Source organism: Lepidochelys olivacea, assembly GCF_965140295.1.
Source record: "Lepidochelys olivacea isolate rLepOli2 genome assembly, chromosome: 3".
Taxonomy (NCBI): domain Eukaryota; kingdom Metazoa; phylum Chordata; order Testudines; family Cheloniidae; genus Lepidochelys; species Lepidochelys olivacea.
The window spans coordinates 14,502,527-14,517,492 of NC_140413.1; positions in this window are offsets into that span (position 1 = coordinate 14,502,527).

Consider the following 14,966-nt stretch of genomic DNA (forward strand, 5'->3'; position numbering starts at 1 on the left):
AGAGTGGACAGCACTTTGGTTTGAAAAGGTCTCGTCTGAAACTTGTATGCGGTAAAGTATATGGTAAAGATAAAGGAATGGGTCATTCCTACAAGGATGTGAATCTAGGACACCGGATAACATAGCTATTCCAAAGCAGATGCTTAGAGCATTCAGCTACACCTCTTGGTCCTGAAACCTTGGGCACTTAGGGCAGTTCTACACTACAGTAAGGATCAACACTCTGAGATCGATCCACCAGCAGTCGATTTAGCAGGTCTAGTAAAGACCTGCCAAATCGACTGGAGATCACTCTCCAGTTGATCCCTGTACTCTACCCCTGACAAGAAGAGTAAGGTAAATCATTGGGAGATTTTTTCCTGTCGACCCCCCGTGGTGTAGACCCCGCGGTAACTCGACCTAAAGTACGTCGACTCCAGCTACATTATTCACCTAGCTGGAGTTGCGTAGCATAGGTCGACTTACTGTGATAGTGTAGACGTAGCCTCAGTCCTGCACACAGCTCCCATTGACTTTATGTGGCAAATTAATGCACAATATGGCCCCGAATGAGGGGAGGCATGAACTGGTGGTTTAGTTTCTCTTTTTGTCCACTGCAGAAGAAAGGAATTGGAAGATAAATGAAAAGAGTGTTGAGGTTGCAAGCCACACAGGCTTGTCATTTTATTTTCTGTGTTATGTTCAAGAACAATAAAATATTTTCCAACAGCTTTCCCTGAGCTAGGTTATATTGATTCATTATTTGAATCTGCCGGGAGTTCACTGCACTTACCTGTGAAAGTGCTTACAAGCCTACGGGATTGTCCTTCAAAGTGGAGGATAAACGTTCAGTGAGTTAACCTGGACAGGAAAACACAGAGGGGTTTCTATTTCAATACTTATTAGCAGATCAAAGGATATGTAACTAAATCAGCACAGCTTCCATACACCAATTGTTGTCTCCTGGGACAGACTACTATTATTTCTTTAGAAGCGTGCCAGGCACTTCACAGTACTGTTGCAAGGCAGCTGGCACCTGGGATTAAAATTGGTTCAGCACCCCTGTGCCAGAACAGGTGCTCCCCGGGGAGCCAATTAATGGGCTATGGCTGCACCTGGGCTATAAAGGGTCAGGGCGAGTTCAATGAGGGCAGAGCTAGACTGAGAACTGCAGAGTGAAGTTGCAGAGAAGGAGGATCTCCTGCAGTGGTCCCTGAAGAAAGGAGTTTGGGCTTGGTAAGAAAATCCAGCTGAAAGTTTTGTTCTCCCTTTGGGAGAAGCCAAATAAGGCAGGTCAGGCCTTGCCTCGTCTCCAGCTGCTCAGGCCATGCCCAGCTTACAGTTGGGTGGAAGATTTGGTTTTGTGTTTGCTTTTTGGAACTTAGCGTCAATAAAGAAACAAGATCCCAAAAAGGGCTGTGACTGGATGAGCAAGACTGTATGGAGTTTTGCTTAAGGTGCCCTGAAGAAGAGGAAAATAAGTGCAGGGCACTACGGAGACACCGTTGCCAAGAGGGGGCGCTTGGGTGGTGGCCACCATGTTACAAGTACAAGCAGCTAGACATGGGCTGTGCCCCGGAGTTAACAATCTAACTGTAGGTACTATGAGTGGTGAGTACAAAGCAGTAGGGAGGGGATGGGGGTAGGTGTGGGAGGAAGCGGCAATGGTGACAGAGTGAAAGAGATGATGATGATGGTTAAAGTGCAGGTAGTATTACCTAATAATTACAGCAGGGAACAGGGAATTTGACACTACAGTGATAAGCAAGGTATAAATGCTAAAGCAGGCAGAATGAGAGAAATCAGGATTCTTGGGCTCTGGTCCCTGCTGTGTCACTCTGACTCTCATGACCAACCCTCAGTACAGCATCAGAGCAGGCATCACAATGAAAAGGGCACTCTGGTTTTGGGTGCTCCTACCTAGGGATACGATTTTCAGCACCTGAAAATTCTAGAAACAGCCCCAATGACTTGTCATCTGTGACTCTCTAGAAACCCCAAATAAGCACTTGTCTGCTGACTACATGAATGGTAAAATATTGTTCTTTGCAATACAGATGCAGTGGAGAATGGTTATACAAGCTACATTGTTAGACTGGAAGCATAAACATGTGCTTAAGGGAGACAAGTCTGACAGCCTAGAGACCTAATCTTCTTATTAGCAGCCTTCCGTGTCTATTACCTTGTCTTACTACATTTCCTTTTGTGTCATAGCTCAGATGGCTTTTGCAACAGAACAAACAGACGTGCCCTGAGATTTGCATAAAGAACATTCTTGATATTAAAAAAATGTTTCAAGATGTCGCTGGCACAGGGATGATTTTCTCATACATTAGGAATCCCATTTATAACCAGCCCCCTCTCACAACCAATTGTTAAAAGCTTCTAGTTTTCCACTGTTTACACATTGCCTAGCTCCGGGTGTTCCATGAAGGAGCGGAATTACAGGTCAAGATTTATATTTAAGTGAATTGCGCTCTCTGGAAAATGGAGAGCATCTCTGAGATCACATGCCTGGAGCAAGAGGGAGCAGGGAAGACATCATTATAGCCCCCCCCCAAATGAAATTGTAAGTAGACAAAGTGAATAATTTACCAGTCCCCTATCTGGTCCTTAATCTCTTCTTTTATGTATACAGGGCTGTATGTGTAAATGACACTTTATGAACACATGAATGACATAGCAAATAATTCACAGCTGGCTTCATGAGTGCAACTCTATGGAAAGCAATGGGGTTGCATTGCCAGGACCGAATTTGGCCTATCAACTTGGCCCTGAGAAGCCATTGTAACACATTCATAAAGTGTGTGTTGTGTTTCTTTCTAGTGGCGGCTCCATTAGAGGACAATGACCTACTATTGCTACCATCTAATGGAGGTATACCTTTAAAGCAAGAGATTTGTGCTTTGGTGCTGAAGGTCCTAAGTTGACACTGCTGGCAAGCCACACATGGGATCATTAAAACTACAATATATAGTTCAGGCAGACAAATATGAGAAGCCAGAAGAGAGCGCAGACAGAAGATGTCAAGGAAATAATGTTAATACTGGATGCTTTTGCAAGAGATGCTTGTTTTAAAGGGGCAATTGCTAAGAAAAGGGGGATGCTTGGTGGTCAGGTTGCTTGGTGGGGCTGCATAAAAGCAGGCACAAAGCCAGAGAGTGGGAGAAGGAAACTGTCGAGAAGATACAGAGTAGAATAAGAAGTGGGAGGGGAGAGTAGGAGGAAATGAAAGACATGGCAGTTTGGCATGCAGAAGTACTTCAGAACCAAGGCTCACAGCAGTCTTCTCTCCCATTGGAGGAGATCAGTCTCCTGCTAACCCAGGTCTTCCACTTACCACTTTGGCCACATTATTGTGACAGACATAGGCAATGAACTTTTAAAAATATAACTGTAGATGCAAACGTTTAGCAATGAGTGTGATTAGCCATTGGACCCGATCACAGAGGGATGTGGTATATTCTCCATCACTTGCAATCTTTGTATCAAGACTGGATGGGTTTCTAAAAGATACACACTAGTTCAACAATTTGTTGTGGAGCTAGATGCAGGAATCACTGGGTGAAATTCTACAACCCTGGATTATGCAGAAGGAGTATAGGGTAGACTAGATGATCAGAAGAGGCTTTTCTGGCCTTAAAAAAATCTACCAATCTATTATTTTAATGGGAGCATATTGTAGAACAGCAATCTTCCATTTGAAATATAGACTTACCTCCCTTCACCACCAGGGATCGGTTCTCGGCCCTACACTATTTAACCTTTCTATCAGTGATGCGGATGGAAGCATAAAATCATCACTGATAAAGTTTGCAGATGACACAAAGATTGGGGGAGTGGTAAATAATGACGAGGACAGGCCACTGGTACAGAGTGATCTGGATTGCTTTGTAAGCTGGGTGCAAGCAAACAATATATGGCCAAATGTAAACTCATATCTGGGAACAAAGAACACAGACCATACTTACACACTGGGGGACTCTATCCTGGGAAGCAGTGACTCTGAAAAAGATTTGGGGGTCATAGTGAATAATCAGTTGAATATGAGCTCCCAGTGTGATGCTGTGGCTAAAAAGGCGAATGTGATCTTTGGATGCATAAATAGAGGAATATAGAGTAGAGAGGTTATATTACCACTGTATTTGACATCAGTGTGACTGCTACTGGAATACTGTGTCCAGTCCTGGTATCTACCATTCTAGGAGAACGTTGATAAATTTAAGAGGGTTCAGAGAAGAGCCAAGAGAATGATGGAAGTATTGAAAACTAGGTCTTATAGTGAAAATTTTAACAGTGAGGGTAATAAACCATTGGAACAATTTACCAAGGGTTGAGGTGGATTCTCCACCACTGGTGATGTTTAAATCAAGATGGGATGTTTTTCTAAAAGATCTGCTCTAGTTCAAACAGGAGTTATTTTGGGGGAAGTTCTATGGCCTGGGTCATACATGATGTCAGAGTACATTATCATAATAGTCCCTTCTGGCCATGGAATCAGTACATCTATGAAATCAGGCAGCTTCCTTCCGAGTTCAACTGCCCAAACCCAGATTTGGCACAGCCTGGAGCAATCCAGAGGGCCAAATGCAGAGAAAAGTCATGCTCAGTCTCAGATTGGAGCATGCTTAGTGAGAATGGAATTTTCAGGGAATGTAGCTGCTAAAATCTGAGTCTCTGAGTATGTGCAGACTGTGATTATGCTCAAAAATTTATAATTTGGCCTAATTTTGATGGATTTTCACCAGCATGGCAAAGGACACATCTGTGATACCAAGGCCACCCCTTACCAAATTTCAAGTCCCTGCTCTGAAGCATGGAGGCACTAGACCTGTTCAAAGAAAAGATTTCTAGAATTTTTGAATATGGAAAAGCAATGTACTATTCACTAGTCTCATTCTTGGAAATGGCTGAACTGTTTTAGTGGAAAGTTTAACAACAGATTGGCCTAAGGCAAGCACTCACCATGGAAAATTCAGCCCAAATGGCTAAAGTTTGGCAAAGTTATAAGCAATTGAAAACAGGGTCTTATAATGGGAAGCATCGGGCAACTTTATTAAGCAGCTATCAGTCCTGGCCCCAGTGATGATGTTACCAGACTAGAAATCTCACACACTTTTCTTAATCCTCCCTCATGAAGAAGTGTAGTAGCATAGTCCATCTGGCATGCAAATGTAATGTAAGATTATGCTTTGCTTGAAGGCCTCTAATGATGTCAATGCACAATAGAGCTGAGTGAATAATTAAAAACAAAACTAAAACTAAAGTGAAATAAATTTTTTCTGTTTCATTTTTAGGTAGTTTTCCTCCTGTTTTGTTTTGTTAAAATAAATATAGTTAAATTTCTAAACAAAGTATATTGAAACAAAAAGTTGAAACACTTTGTTTCAAAGTGGCCAAAAATGCATTTTTCAGCTAATTTATTTGCCCAAAACATGTCATTCAGCTCTACTACATAATGAGATGAGTTAAGAATAGGGTTTTCTGCAAGTCTGGTGAAAGGAAGAAGTATAATTTGCTTGTCAGTAATTGACCTGACATCACATATTTCTTTACAATGTATGGTTCAATGATAAGTATTAGATATAGTGGTTTCCACATTATTATTTATTTATTATTGCTGAGAGGACAATGCAATTTTTTCCCATTAAATGGATATTTGTTCACATTTATTTTTCACGAAAGCTCATGCTCAAATAAATTGGTTAGTCTCTAAGGTGCCACAAGTACTCCTTTTCTTTTTGCATTTATTTTTCAATGAGTTGGCTTCAGCTGCCATTTGTACATTCCAGTGACTGAGACTCTCAGACACAAATGGACCAGGAAAGTGAATTTCAAGGGCGAATGGAAGAGTATTCACAGGAACAGAATTTTAAATTCACGCATACCGGCATTTGTGCTGGAAGAGCTTGCTGTATTCTTTCAAGGAAGGTAACAGAAATAATGCCAAGTGACTCTCTGACCAACACGTCTAAGTAACACTGTTCAACTGCTGTTATTCACAAACTATCAGGTGTCAAAAAATGCATAATATCTGTCGAAGAAAATCCACTGTAGTAAACTGCAATTGGCTCAAAGATATTCCTTGAGCAAGAAAAGAGGTTACACTTGAATAAATTATTTGTGGTGAATTATTCACTTAGCTCTCATTATTATAATTAAATTATGGTTTAATATGTAACATTCATGAGAAATTCCTCCATTCTGTATTTACTCACCATTTCATTTATCATGACTGAAAGCACTGATTAAACATATACATTAGCTGACTGTTTTCCACTGAGATGCTGCAATAAAAAAAAACAAACACGCAGAACTTTTGCTGAAAAGAGATTGAATCAGGAAATAGATACTTCCGAATTAATGAATAGGCAGAGTGGTTGGGATGGTGCATGAGTCCAGAAGTACTTTAAGTAGTGAAGAATTTTCACTGCTCTTCCAAATGAACCATATTGTTTAGAGTCTTTTGATTTGTGACGAAGAAGTAAGCCGATTTTGTAAATAAATTAACTTCTCTTGAGCAGCTGAATTTATGGGTTTTGTGGTGTGGTCCTTGCTTGAGCATTCATATGAAAACACACCTTGTTTAATTGGCTGTATCTCACAGTGTCAGAGTATGTATGCTGGCACAATGGTGACAGGACAAAAATACCATATCATATGGCTTCTGAGGCTCACTGTGCATGCAGTCAACTGTGGGAACAGTAGAGCAATTGGGACAATGGCAATGAAAGATCAGAGCAATGGCATACGGAGGGACAGAGATGTGAGATGTAGGAAACTGGAGATCAAAATTTGATTACATCTCTGGAAAAAGGTTGTCAGGTCCTCCTGTCCCAGAGAAGGACACCCTGAAGAAAGGGGAACTCCTCACACACATATCAGAGAAAATCCCTGCTTCAGAACTATCAACTCTGTGCCCAAACCTTAGCATCTGAGTGCTCAAGTCATGGCAAGGTGAGGAATGGCATAATTCATACAACTGCACAGTTTCAGTTCACAAGAGCTCATGCAGATCTTTTCTTCTGCTTTGGTTTGTGTGGCCTTATCCCCCTCTGAGTTCTGGTTTCCTATGAACTCAATAACTCAAAGTGAAACCCAGCCAAAACCAATCTGTTTTGCCTGGTTTTAGGTTGAAATCACTCTGTTTCACAGGGTGTTGATCTGTAACCATAAACTGACCCAGGTGCACTCAAAGCTTTGCCCAAGAGTGTGAAAAACTAGCAAACTTTTCAGCATAACTGGCCCCAAACATTGGGATTGTCACAAAACCCCAAACCAGACATCAGTGGTTTCACTGCAAAGATCTCTCGCAGCTCTCACCAAAGGCCTCCTCTTAATTGCGCTCAGGGTGCCAGATGAGAGACTCTGGGAGGATTGCCAGGAGTTCAGCCCCACAACACTCCAACAGTGGCCAGCACCAGCTGCTTCAGGTGAAGGTGCAAGAAACCTGGTAAATAGCCTGTTTTGGGATAACCTTCCCAAAGGGAAAATTTCCTCCTGACCCTTAGTTGGGTTATGCCCTGAAGCCAGATGGTTTATATCCCCTCCCAAACACTTGCTTATTTTTAAAGTGTTTATTTGGGCATTTTTGTTCTCCCTATTAATGTCAAACCCTGCTAAACTCTTGGCCTCACTGATATTCTGTGCCAGTGAGTTCCAAAGGCTAACTGTTAACTGTGTTGAGGAAGAATGTCCTTTGACCAGGTTTGAGTTACAATGCTGACATTGCTTCTTTAAATGATTATTATTGCTTGTTTTTTCTCTTTAATGTTCCACCCAGTCATTGCATTGCTGTTCCAGGTCACAGCCATGGGGGTGATGGCCCCTGTACAAGTAGGATGTCTGGCAAGCCAAATACAGATGTGCCCTGGGAAAGAGCTATCCCTGGTTTAGGGACATGAAGGAGAGAGCAAAATGGTAATGATCACAGCTCCAGGACCCACTTCACCTCCCAAAGACTTTATTCACCAGCATTCTCTCTCTCGCTCTGATTTAAGTATGATTTTGGCCATGATGTCCCTGAATCGAAACCACTGCAAATTACAGGGGTTTTCACATTTCAATGTGCTTCCTCAAGTGCTGAGTGCCTTCTGAGCAGGCATCTTCAGTGGGAGTTGAGGGCACTTAGCAACTCTCATGAGATGCTCAGGATCTTGCAGATTTAGGACCATCACCCTTGTCTTCACCTTTTCAGTCGACACACTACCAAATACACCAGGTTGTGTGGGTGGCTTCATGAAAGGTCATTCCAGCAAGAAGCAGAGCGCCATGTATTACATGAGAAAATATGCTTTCATTCCATTTCCTGCCCAATTTGGAAGTTCCTGAAGTTCAGCTAAGGTTAAGAGATACATCTGAACTCCTGGATTTTTATCCAAAATACAGATCCCTGACTTTGGAAGAACCATGCTGCAGGGAACCTGGAGTAGGGTTGCAGTGAGAGTTTTCTTAGAACACCCACAGGAATTGAGACTCTCTGACAGTTATAGTGAACCCCTCTTACTATAGTATCTCATAATTTTTAATGTATTTTTCTCTCACAACACCCTCATGAGGTAGGCAAGTGCTTTTATCTTCATTTTGCAAATTGGGAAATGCAGCATAGACAAGCGACTTGTCTAAGGTCACATAGGAAGATTGTGGCAGAACCAGGAATTGAACACAGGTCTCCCAAGTCCCAGGCTATCACCCTACTCACTGGACTATCCTTATTCTTACTCCTTGTAGTGAGCCAGGAGAGAATGTGGACCAGAATCTGTGGAACGTTTTCAGAAAACAATTGCTTTGTATATGTAACCTGTATGTGTGTGGATCTATCCCTTCATAGTGACTGGTCCACATAAGAGTCTACTATAGCTGGCAGATAATGGAGTTTCTCCTTTAGTTCAAATAGTTGAGATGAGTATCTTTGGTGCTGGAGATTGCACATTCAACAGCACTGATAGCTCAAGTGGGGTGGATTACACATAAATTTGCAGTCATTTAGTTAATTTATTCTCTAGATTTATTGTCTCAGTGTGAGCATTTTATATCTCCAGCCAGACATCCAAATGAATTTACTACCCCAGACAATTACAGTAAAGCTAGTAGCTGAAAGCCCATGCTGTCGCAAAGGTCTGGCAGTTGGGCCAAGTAATCCGCCATCTGTGCAGTCTCCCTATACAAGCGATGAAACTGTTGCATGCAAATTAGCTGTAGAGTAAGAGTGGTGATTGGTTGACTTACCTCTGATATCACAATGGGCTAGGACTCTTGACATGGCATAGATATATGGCTGACTGCAGCTGTACACTGCACAGTGTAATTCATAATGTCAAATGGCTCAGAGCCACTGGATGAAAACAGACAATCCCAGTGACGATTGAACCTGATGATATGCTAAACAAAAAGGGTTCTCGGTGATACTTGTAGCTGTTTCCATCACTTCACACTGACTCACCTGATATTTTAGGCTTCAGAGTGACAAAGAGACAGAGTGACAATCCTAGTGACAATATAGCTATCCAAGCCTCTATGATGTTCTTCACCTCCAAATTTGACATTTCCAACATATTCTAATAATTTTATAATTTGAATTTTTATCCCTAATTATGGGATAAAACTATGACCACAATTATGTACATGGATTTTGGAGAGACTTGAAAATTCAGCTTTAATCATAAATTTGGTTGAAATCTTAACCATGGAGCGACCAATGCTTACTGCATAATATCAGACTCCTACAGACAAGCAGCTCTGCTGGGCAGGATCGCTGCTACAGGACACACTGTGACGTGACTAGTATTAAAAGATGGCATGAAACCTATATTATAGAGAGGAGAAGGTGATGTTTAAACTGTGAATTTTGATTCTATGACAATTAGGAATAATGCACTCACACACACACACCAGAAAAAGGAAAGCCAGAGACGCCTACCACAGAAAGGTCAACCACAAGTTTAGGATCCAAGATGAAGTACCAACCTTATTCTTTAGCTCTATGTGGTTGCAGATAATGCTCTTATTTCTGAAAGCTGACAGCTAGGGATAGATAATCTGTTTAAACTGATTAGATATGCCTCTGCCACAGACTATGGTACAAAAGATGAAAGCCCTTTTCAGATGCATGCCAGTGGTACCCAACTAAAGGAATAAAAGCTGGCCTTAAAACAAACAACATATTCTTGGACATATATCTTAAGACTGCTTCAAAGTGAAAGGTCTTACAACTGCCAGTGCTTGCTTTGTTGCTTAAAGAGTTTAAAGCAACATGTAACTTTAGCCCAGAGCTTTGTAACATTCTTATGGCTTAAAAGAAGACCTTTTATGGCGAGCTAAAGGAGGGAAAGCACTCTCAGGGAGGCCAGAAGAAACATTTCAAGAACTCCCTTAAGTTATCCTTGGGGCATTTCAGCACTGACCCAGAGTTTTAGGAAGATCTGACTCATGATAGTTCTACCTGGTGAGGCCTCATCCACACTGGTGCTATCGTCTATGAGCAGAGGAGAACTATAGAGGCAGAGCAGAAGCGCCAGCAGCGTAAATCTTGCAACAGCAGCACGTCCACTGTTAATCAAGTCATCCTTAGAGGCATCTCTTGGTCAGCGTGCCACAGGGAGTTCAAAGCTCAAATTGACCTGATAAGCCACACGTGTTCACAGAAACCAAATCAACCAGTGATGTCATGGGCATGTTCGAACTCGAAGGATGAACAACATGACATTAAAAAAAAAAAAAAAGGAAAGAGACCAGCAAATGTTACAGTTAAGAATGTTGTTTCCTGAACCCACATAAATGCACTGCTAGAGACCCCTACACCAAGTCAAACATACTGATCTGTGAGAAAAGTAGGAAGGGTTTCAGCATATGGTTGTATATGAAGCACACACAGGTATGAAGAGCCACATAATTTTCCTAAGTGCAAAATGAAGTATTAACAGTGAAACAGGACACTGCCTTTCTTTGCATTCTAGACCTAGGCCTCCCACTCTGCTAATTTACTTTGAAACAAAGGAAGTACCGCCTTTCATTTGAATGCATTACGAAAAGGCTAGGGACTAATGAGCTGCGGACATCCACACCAGATTTCTGACCAGGACTTTGGAATAACCAAAGAAAGGAAAGGCCCCTCCAACTCAGAGATCTCCCCTTGGATGTGTAAAATACACCTACTGGGGAAATTCACACACATACCCCCATACCGAAGGCCAGCACAAGGCCTGTTTCACACACATGTCCCAGTAAGTTCTTTGTTGATAAATTGTATATCAATTACTTGACCACACTTTGGTTTGTTATGAAATATACTCAAGAGATCAAATAACCAATGTAATTCAGGATTATTGCTATAAGCCAATAATACAGGAAGAGATTCTATAAAATACCGATCTCTGAGAAGCCATCTCATGCAGCATTGTTACGTTCACCTTACGCAAAAGGTGTGCTCTCAAAGTTACAACCCTAAAGCCATCCTTTTATACCCTACCTGTTTACAAGTAAAAGATACAGTGTACATCATCTGAAACTGGATGTAACCAATCAGCTTTATACCTTGTTTTTCTGTTACCGTGGTGTATCCCTTATCTTTCGGTTTGGAACTCATCCGTTTCAGATACCAAAGGGCACGAAGGCACCTCCTAGGCCCATACTAGGGTAGAACAATCCTATCTCTTGTCCTCTTCCTTTGGGACACACCAATACAGGCCTGTGAGAGTAACTCCCTTTCTGTTGCTTTGGCAAAGCACTCATCCGTCCTGATTTTGACAGCTTCCCTATTAGCTCTAGCCAAAACGTACTCCAGTGAATGCAAGGGGTTATGGGATACTTAGCATACGTGATCAGGGTTATATAAAAATAATAGGCTGATTTTGGTGATATAACTGTTATAATATTAGTGCTTAATGCTATTTTTGATTAATGCAAATACATATGGCTAATACATATTATTAATATATCCTAGCCATATATTAGTCAACATCTTAAACTAGGTAAAAGGGACTCAGGTGGTGTCCAGATTTTGTACTGGCCCTCTACACAGGGTGATTTTCAGCCATAGTGTAGACATGGTCAACTACATGCTCATTGTCATGAATTGCCAATACTGAATCTTCGGGCTTTTATTAAGCTCCCAGTAACCTAGATCCCAACACACTTTCATAGCTGTTTTAGATGAAGGGCTATTATTTATTAGAAATGTTACTAACTTAACATTGTTTTAATCACATGAACAACAGTTATGTATTTTCACACAAGCGTTTCCAATAAATGATCAAAACAGTACACCTATGTGTACATATGTGCATGTCTAGATGTGTGTGCCTGTGCACGTGTACTGGTGCTTGTGGATATATGTGTGCAGATGCATATACTGATACATAACTCGATGCATCTCTGTGTGTGTGTGTGTGTATATATATATATAATGTGTGTGAATGCATAAACATTCATGTACGCCTTGCTAAATGAAAGGTCATACATCTAAGAAACAAGAATGTAGGTCACACTTAGGCGACAGGGGACTCACATATTTTGGACAATAGTGGCTCAGAAAAGGACTTAGGGGTCATGATGGAGAAGCAGCTGAACAGGAGCTCCCAGTGTGATGTGGTGGCTAAAAAAGCAAATCCAAGCCTTGACTGTGTAAGCAGAGGAATATCTAGTACAAGAAATCTGAACACAAAATTCAGACAAGAAATAATGTGGACATTTTAAACAGTAATTAACTAAGTAATTAAGAAAGCTTTCTGAGAGATAAAGCACTGCAGAAAACAAATGTACACACTGCAGGAATCAGCCTCCCAGAACTGATCAGGAGTATGTTTATACACTGTACCCGTTTTTATATACCCTCTCCTCCCAGAACAGCCACATACTGACAACCCTGCAGCTCAAACCCAGCCCAAGATCAGTTCCTATTGCTATCTAACGCATACTGTCAAAGAGAGACCCTTCTGTTTCCTGTTTCTCATATAGCAATGACATCACTGGTTAATAACTCAAAGAACAGTAACCATACTTCAAAGCATCATTGGACTTTCTCATTAGAATTCTATAGGATTTGATTTTCCGCAACTCCGGCCCTGCCAAAGCCATGTTAAAAATAGGCTTGGTAATACTTTTCACATTTGTAGGCTGTCATGAACTGTTAACAGGAAACAAGTCATTCAAATACACATAACTTTATAATTAAGGCAGCTCACTTTATAAACCCCATTTTTCACAGAAACAGTGACTTTTAATAAAGCAAAGTAGAGCTGTGGGGGGACTCTGTGGTTTCTGCCTGCAGGCTTTGTGTGAACATTTTCATTCCTGATCCCTCAGCACATACAGACCACGGTCATCACTCAGAATATTTATTTCCACTTTAAGAGACAGGCTGGTCCAGTGATTGGGACACTGGGCAATGAGTCAGGAGACCTGGTTCTAGTCCTTGCTTTTCTTCGCTGTGCCAGTTTCCCCATTCCAACTCAATTCAATTCCCAACTCTGCCCCACACTCCCTGTGTGACCTTGGGTAAGTCACAAAGTTTCTGTGTCGCAGTTCCTCGTCTGTAATATAGGGACAGTAGAACCTCCCTACCTCACAGGGGCCATTAAAGATTGTGAGGCACTCAGACTCTGCAGTCATGAGGGTCATAGAAAGATTTAGTTATGCACAGTACCAAGCACAATGGGGCTCTATGTGCAATTGTCGGCCTTTTCGTAATGACCTAGATAAACTAATACAATAGTTTATGAAACCTCCCCACATATGCACTGTGGTGCTGCACTAAGAATTATATTAAAAATAATATGTGAGAAATCACAAAAGAGGTATGGAAAATATTGAAAAACCAAACAGCAGGACAGGATGCTATGGAAGTGACCGTGATTACAGCTGACTCGACTCTCTGGATCCCCCCTTTCAGCCTGCTGTGTTTATACTTTTAAATGCGGGAGATGAGCTGAAGTGGATTTCCTCAGGAGAGTGATATCCACATCCTCCAGGCTGCACAGCAAAACTTGGTCACCAGCTTATTGAGGGCCATGTCCAAAGACCACTGAAGTCAGCAACATTGGACTGCGGAAATGGATGATGGCAGAACACCTAAAAAGAGCACAGATTCTTGATGGGCTCTCAGTACTGTGCGGGCTTTAAACGAAGCCAGGACTCTGGGCTTTGCAAGTGATTGAGGCCAGATTAAAGTTGATTCACCACCTTGCAGGCAAAAAGCATAAAGAACTCAGGGCAGGTGTAATACTGCTCAGGCCACAGAGGAGGCAGGACTCCTGAATTCTTCAGAAGCAGCAAGTGATGGGGGAGCCTATTAAAAAGAACCCAAAACAATCAGGCGTTTTGCTTACAGGATCATGTATGGCTTTGGGATAAACATGGGAGAAGGTTGAGCAAACTGTGCAGTGGAAGGAAATGTTTTTGTATGTTTCACACAGCTAAATGCTGAACAGAGGGAGGATCTGAAATCTGACTGCCCAGTGTACTAGGTGTTAAAGGTTTGATCCACATCCCCTCAAGGTCAGCGGGAGTTCTTCTATGCACTTCAAAAGACTCTAATACTCTAGGAATGACCAGTCCACAGAGAGGGACTGGCCAATACCAGTGCCAGGAGTCAGACACCACGTTAAAGTCACAATTCACTCAAAAAATGTAATTTCATTAGTCTTTGCCTCTGACCACGTTATAATGTAGTAACCACCACCTTTGCGATGAATGGCCAGCTGGGATTAACAGCTCACAGCTGCACTACAATAATCAACTTCTCCCACAAGGTCATTAATTCAGAGGACATATCCTTCACCTTCATGGTTATGCTTAACCAGAGGAAATGACAGATTTAAATTGGCATGTGCCACACAGAGAGCAATGGCAAACCTAAGAATTAGTAGAATTGTTTTTACTATGGATGTAGAGGACACCTTTGTATGACAGCAAAGGAAATCATGTTCTCAACATCTGGAGTTTACACTATCCAATCTGTAATAATGTATTAATGCAGAGCATGTATATGT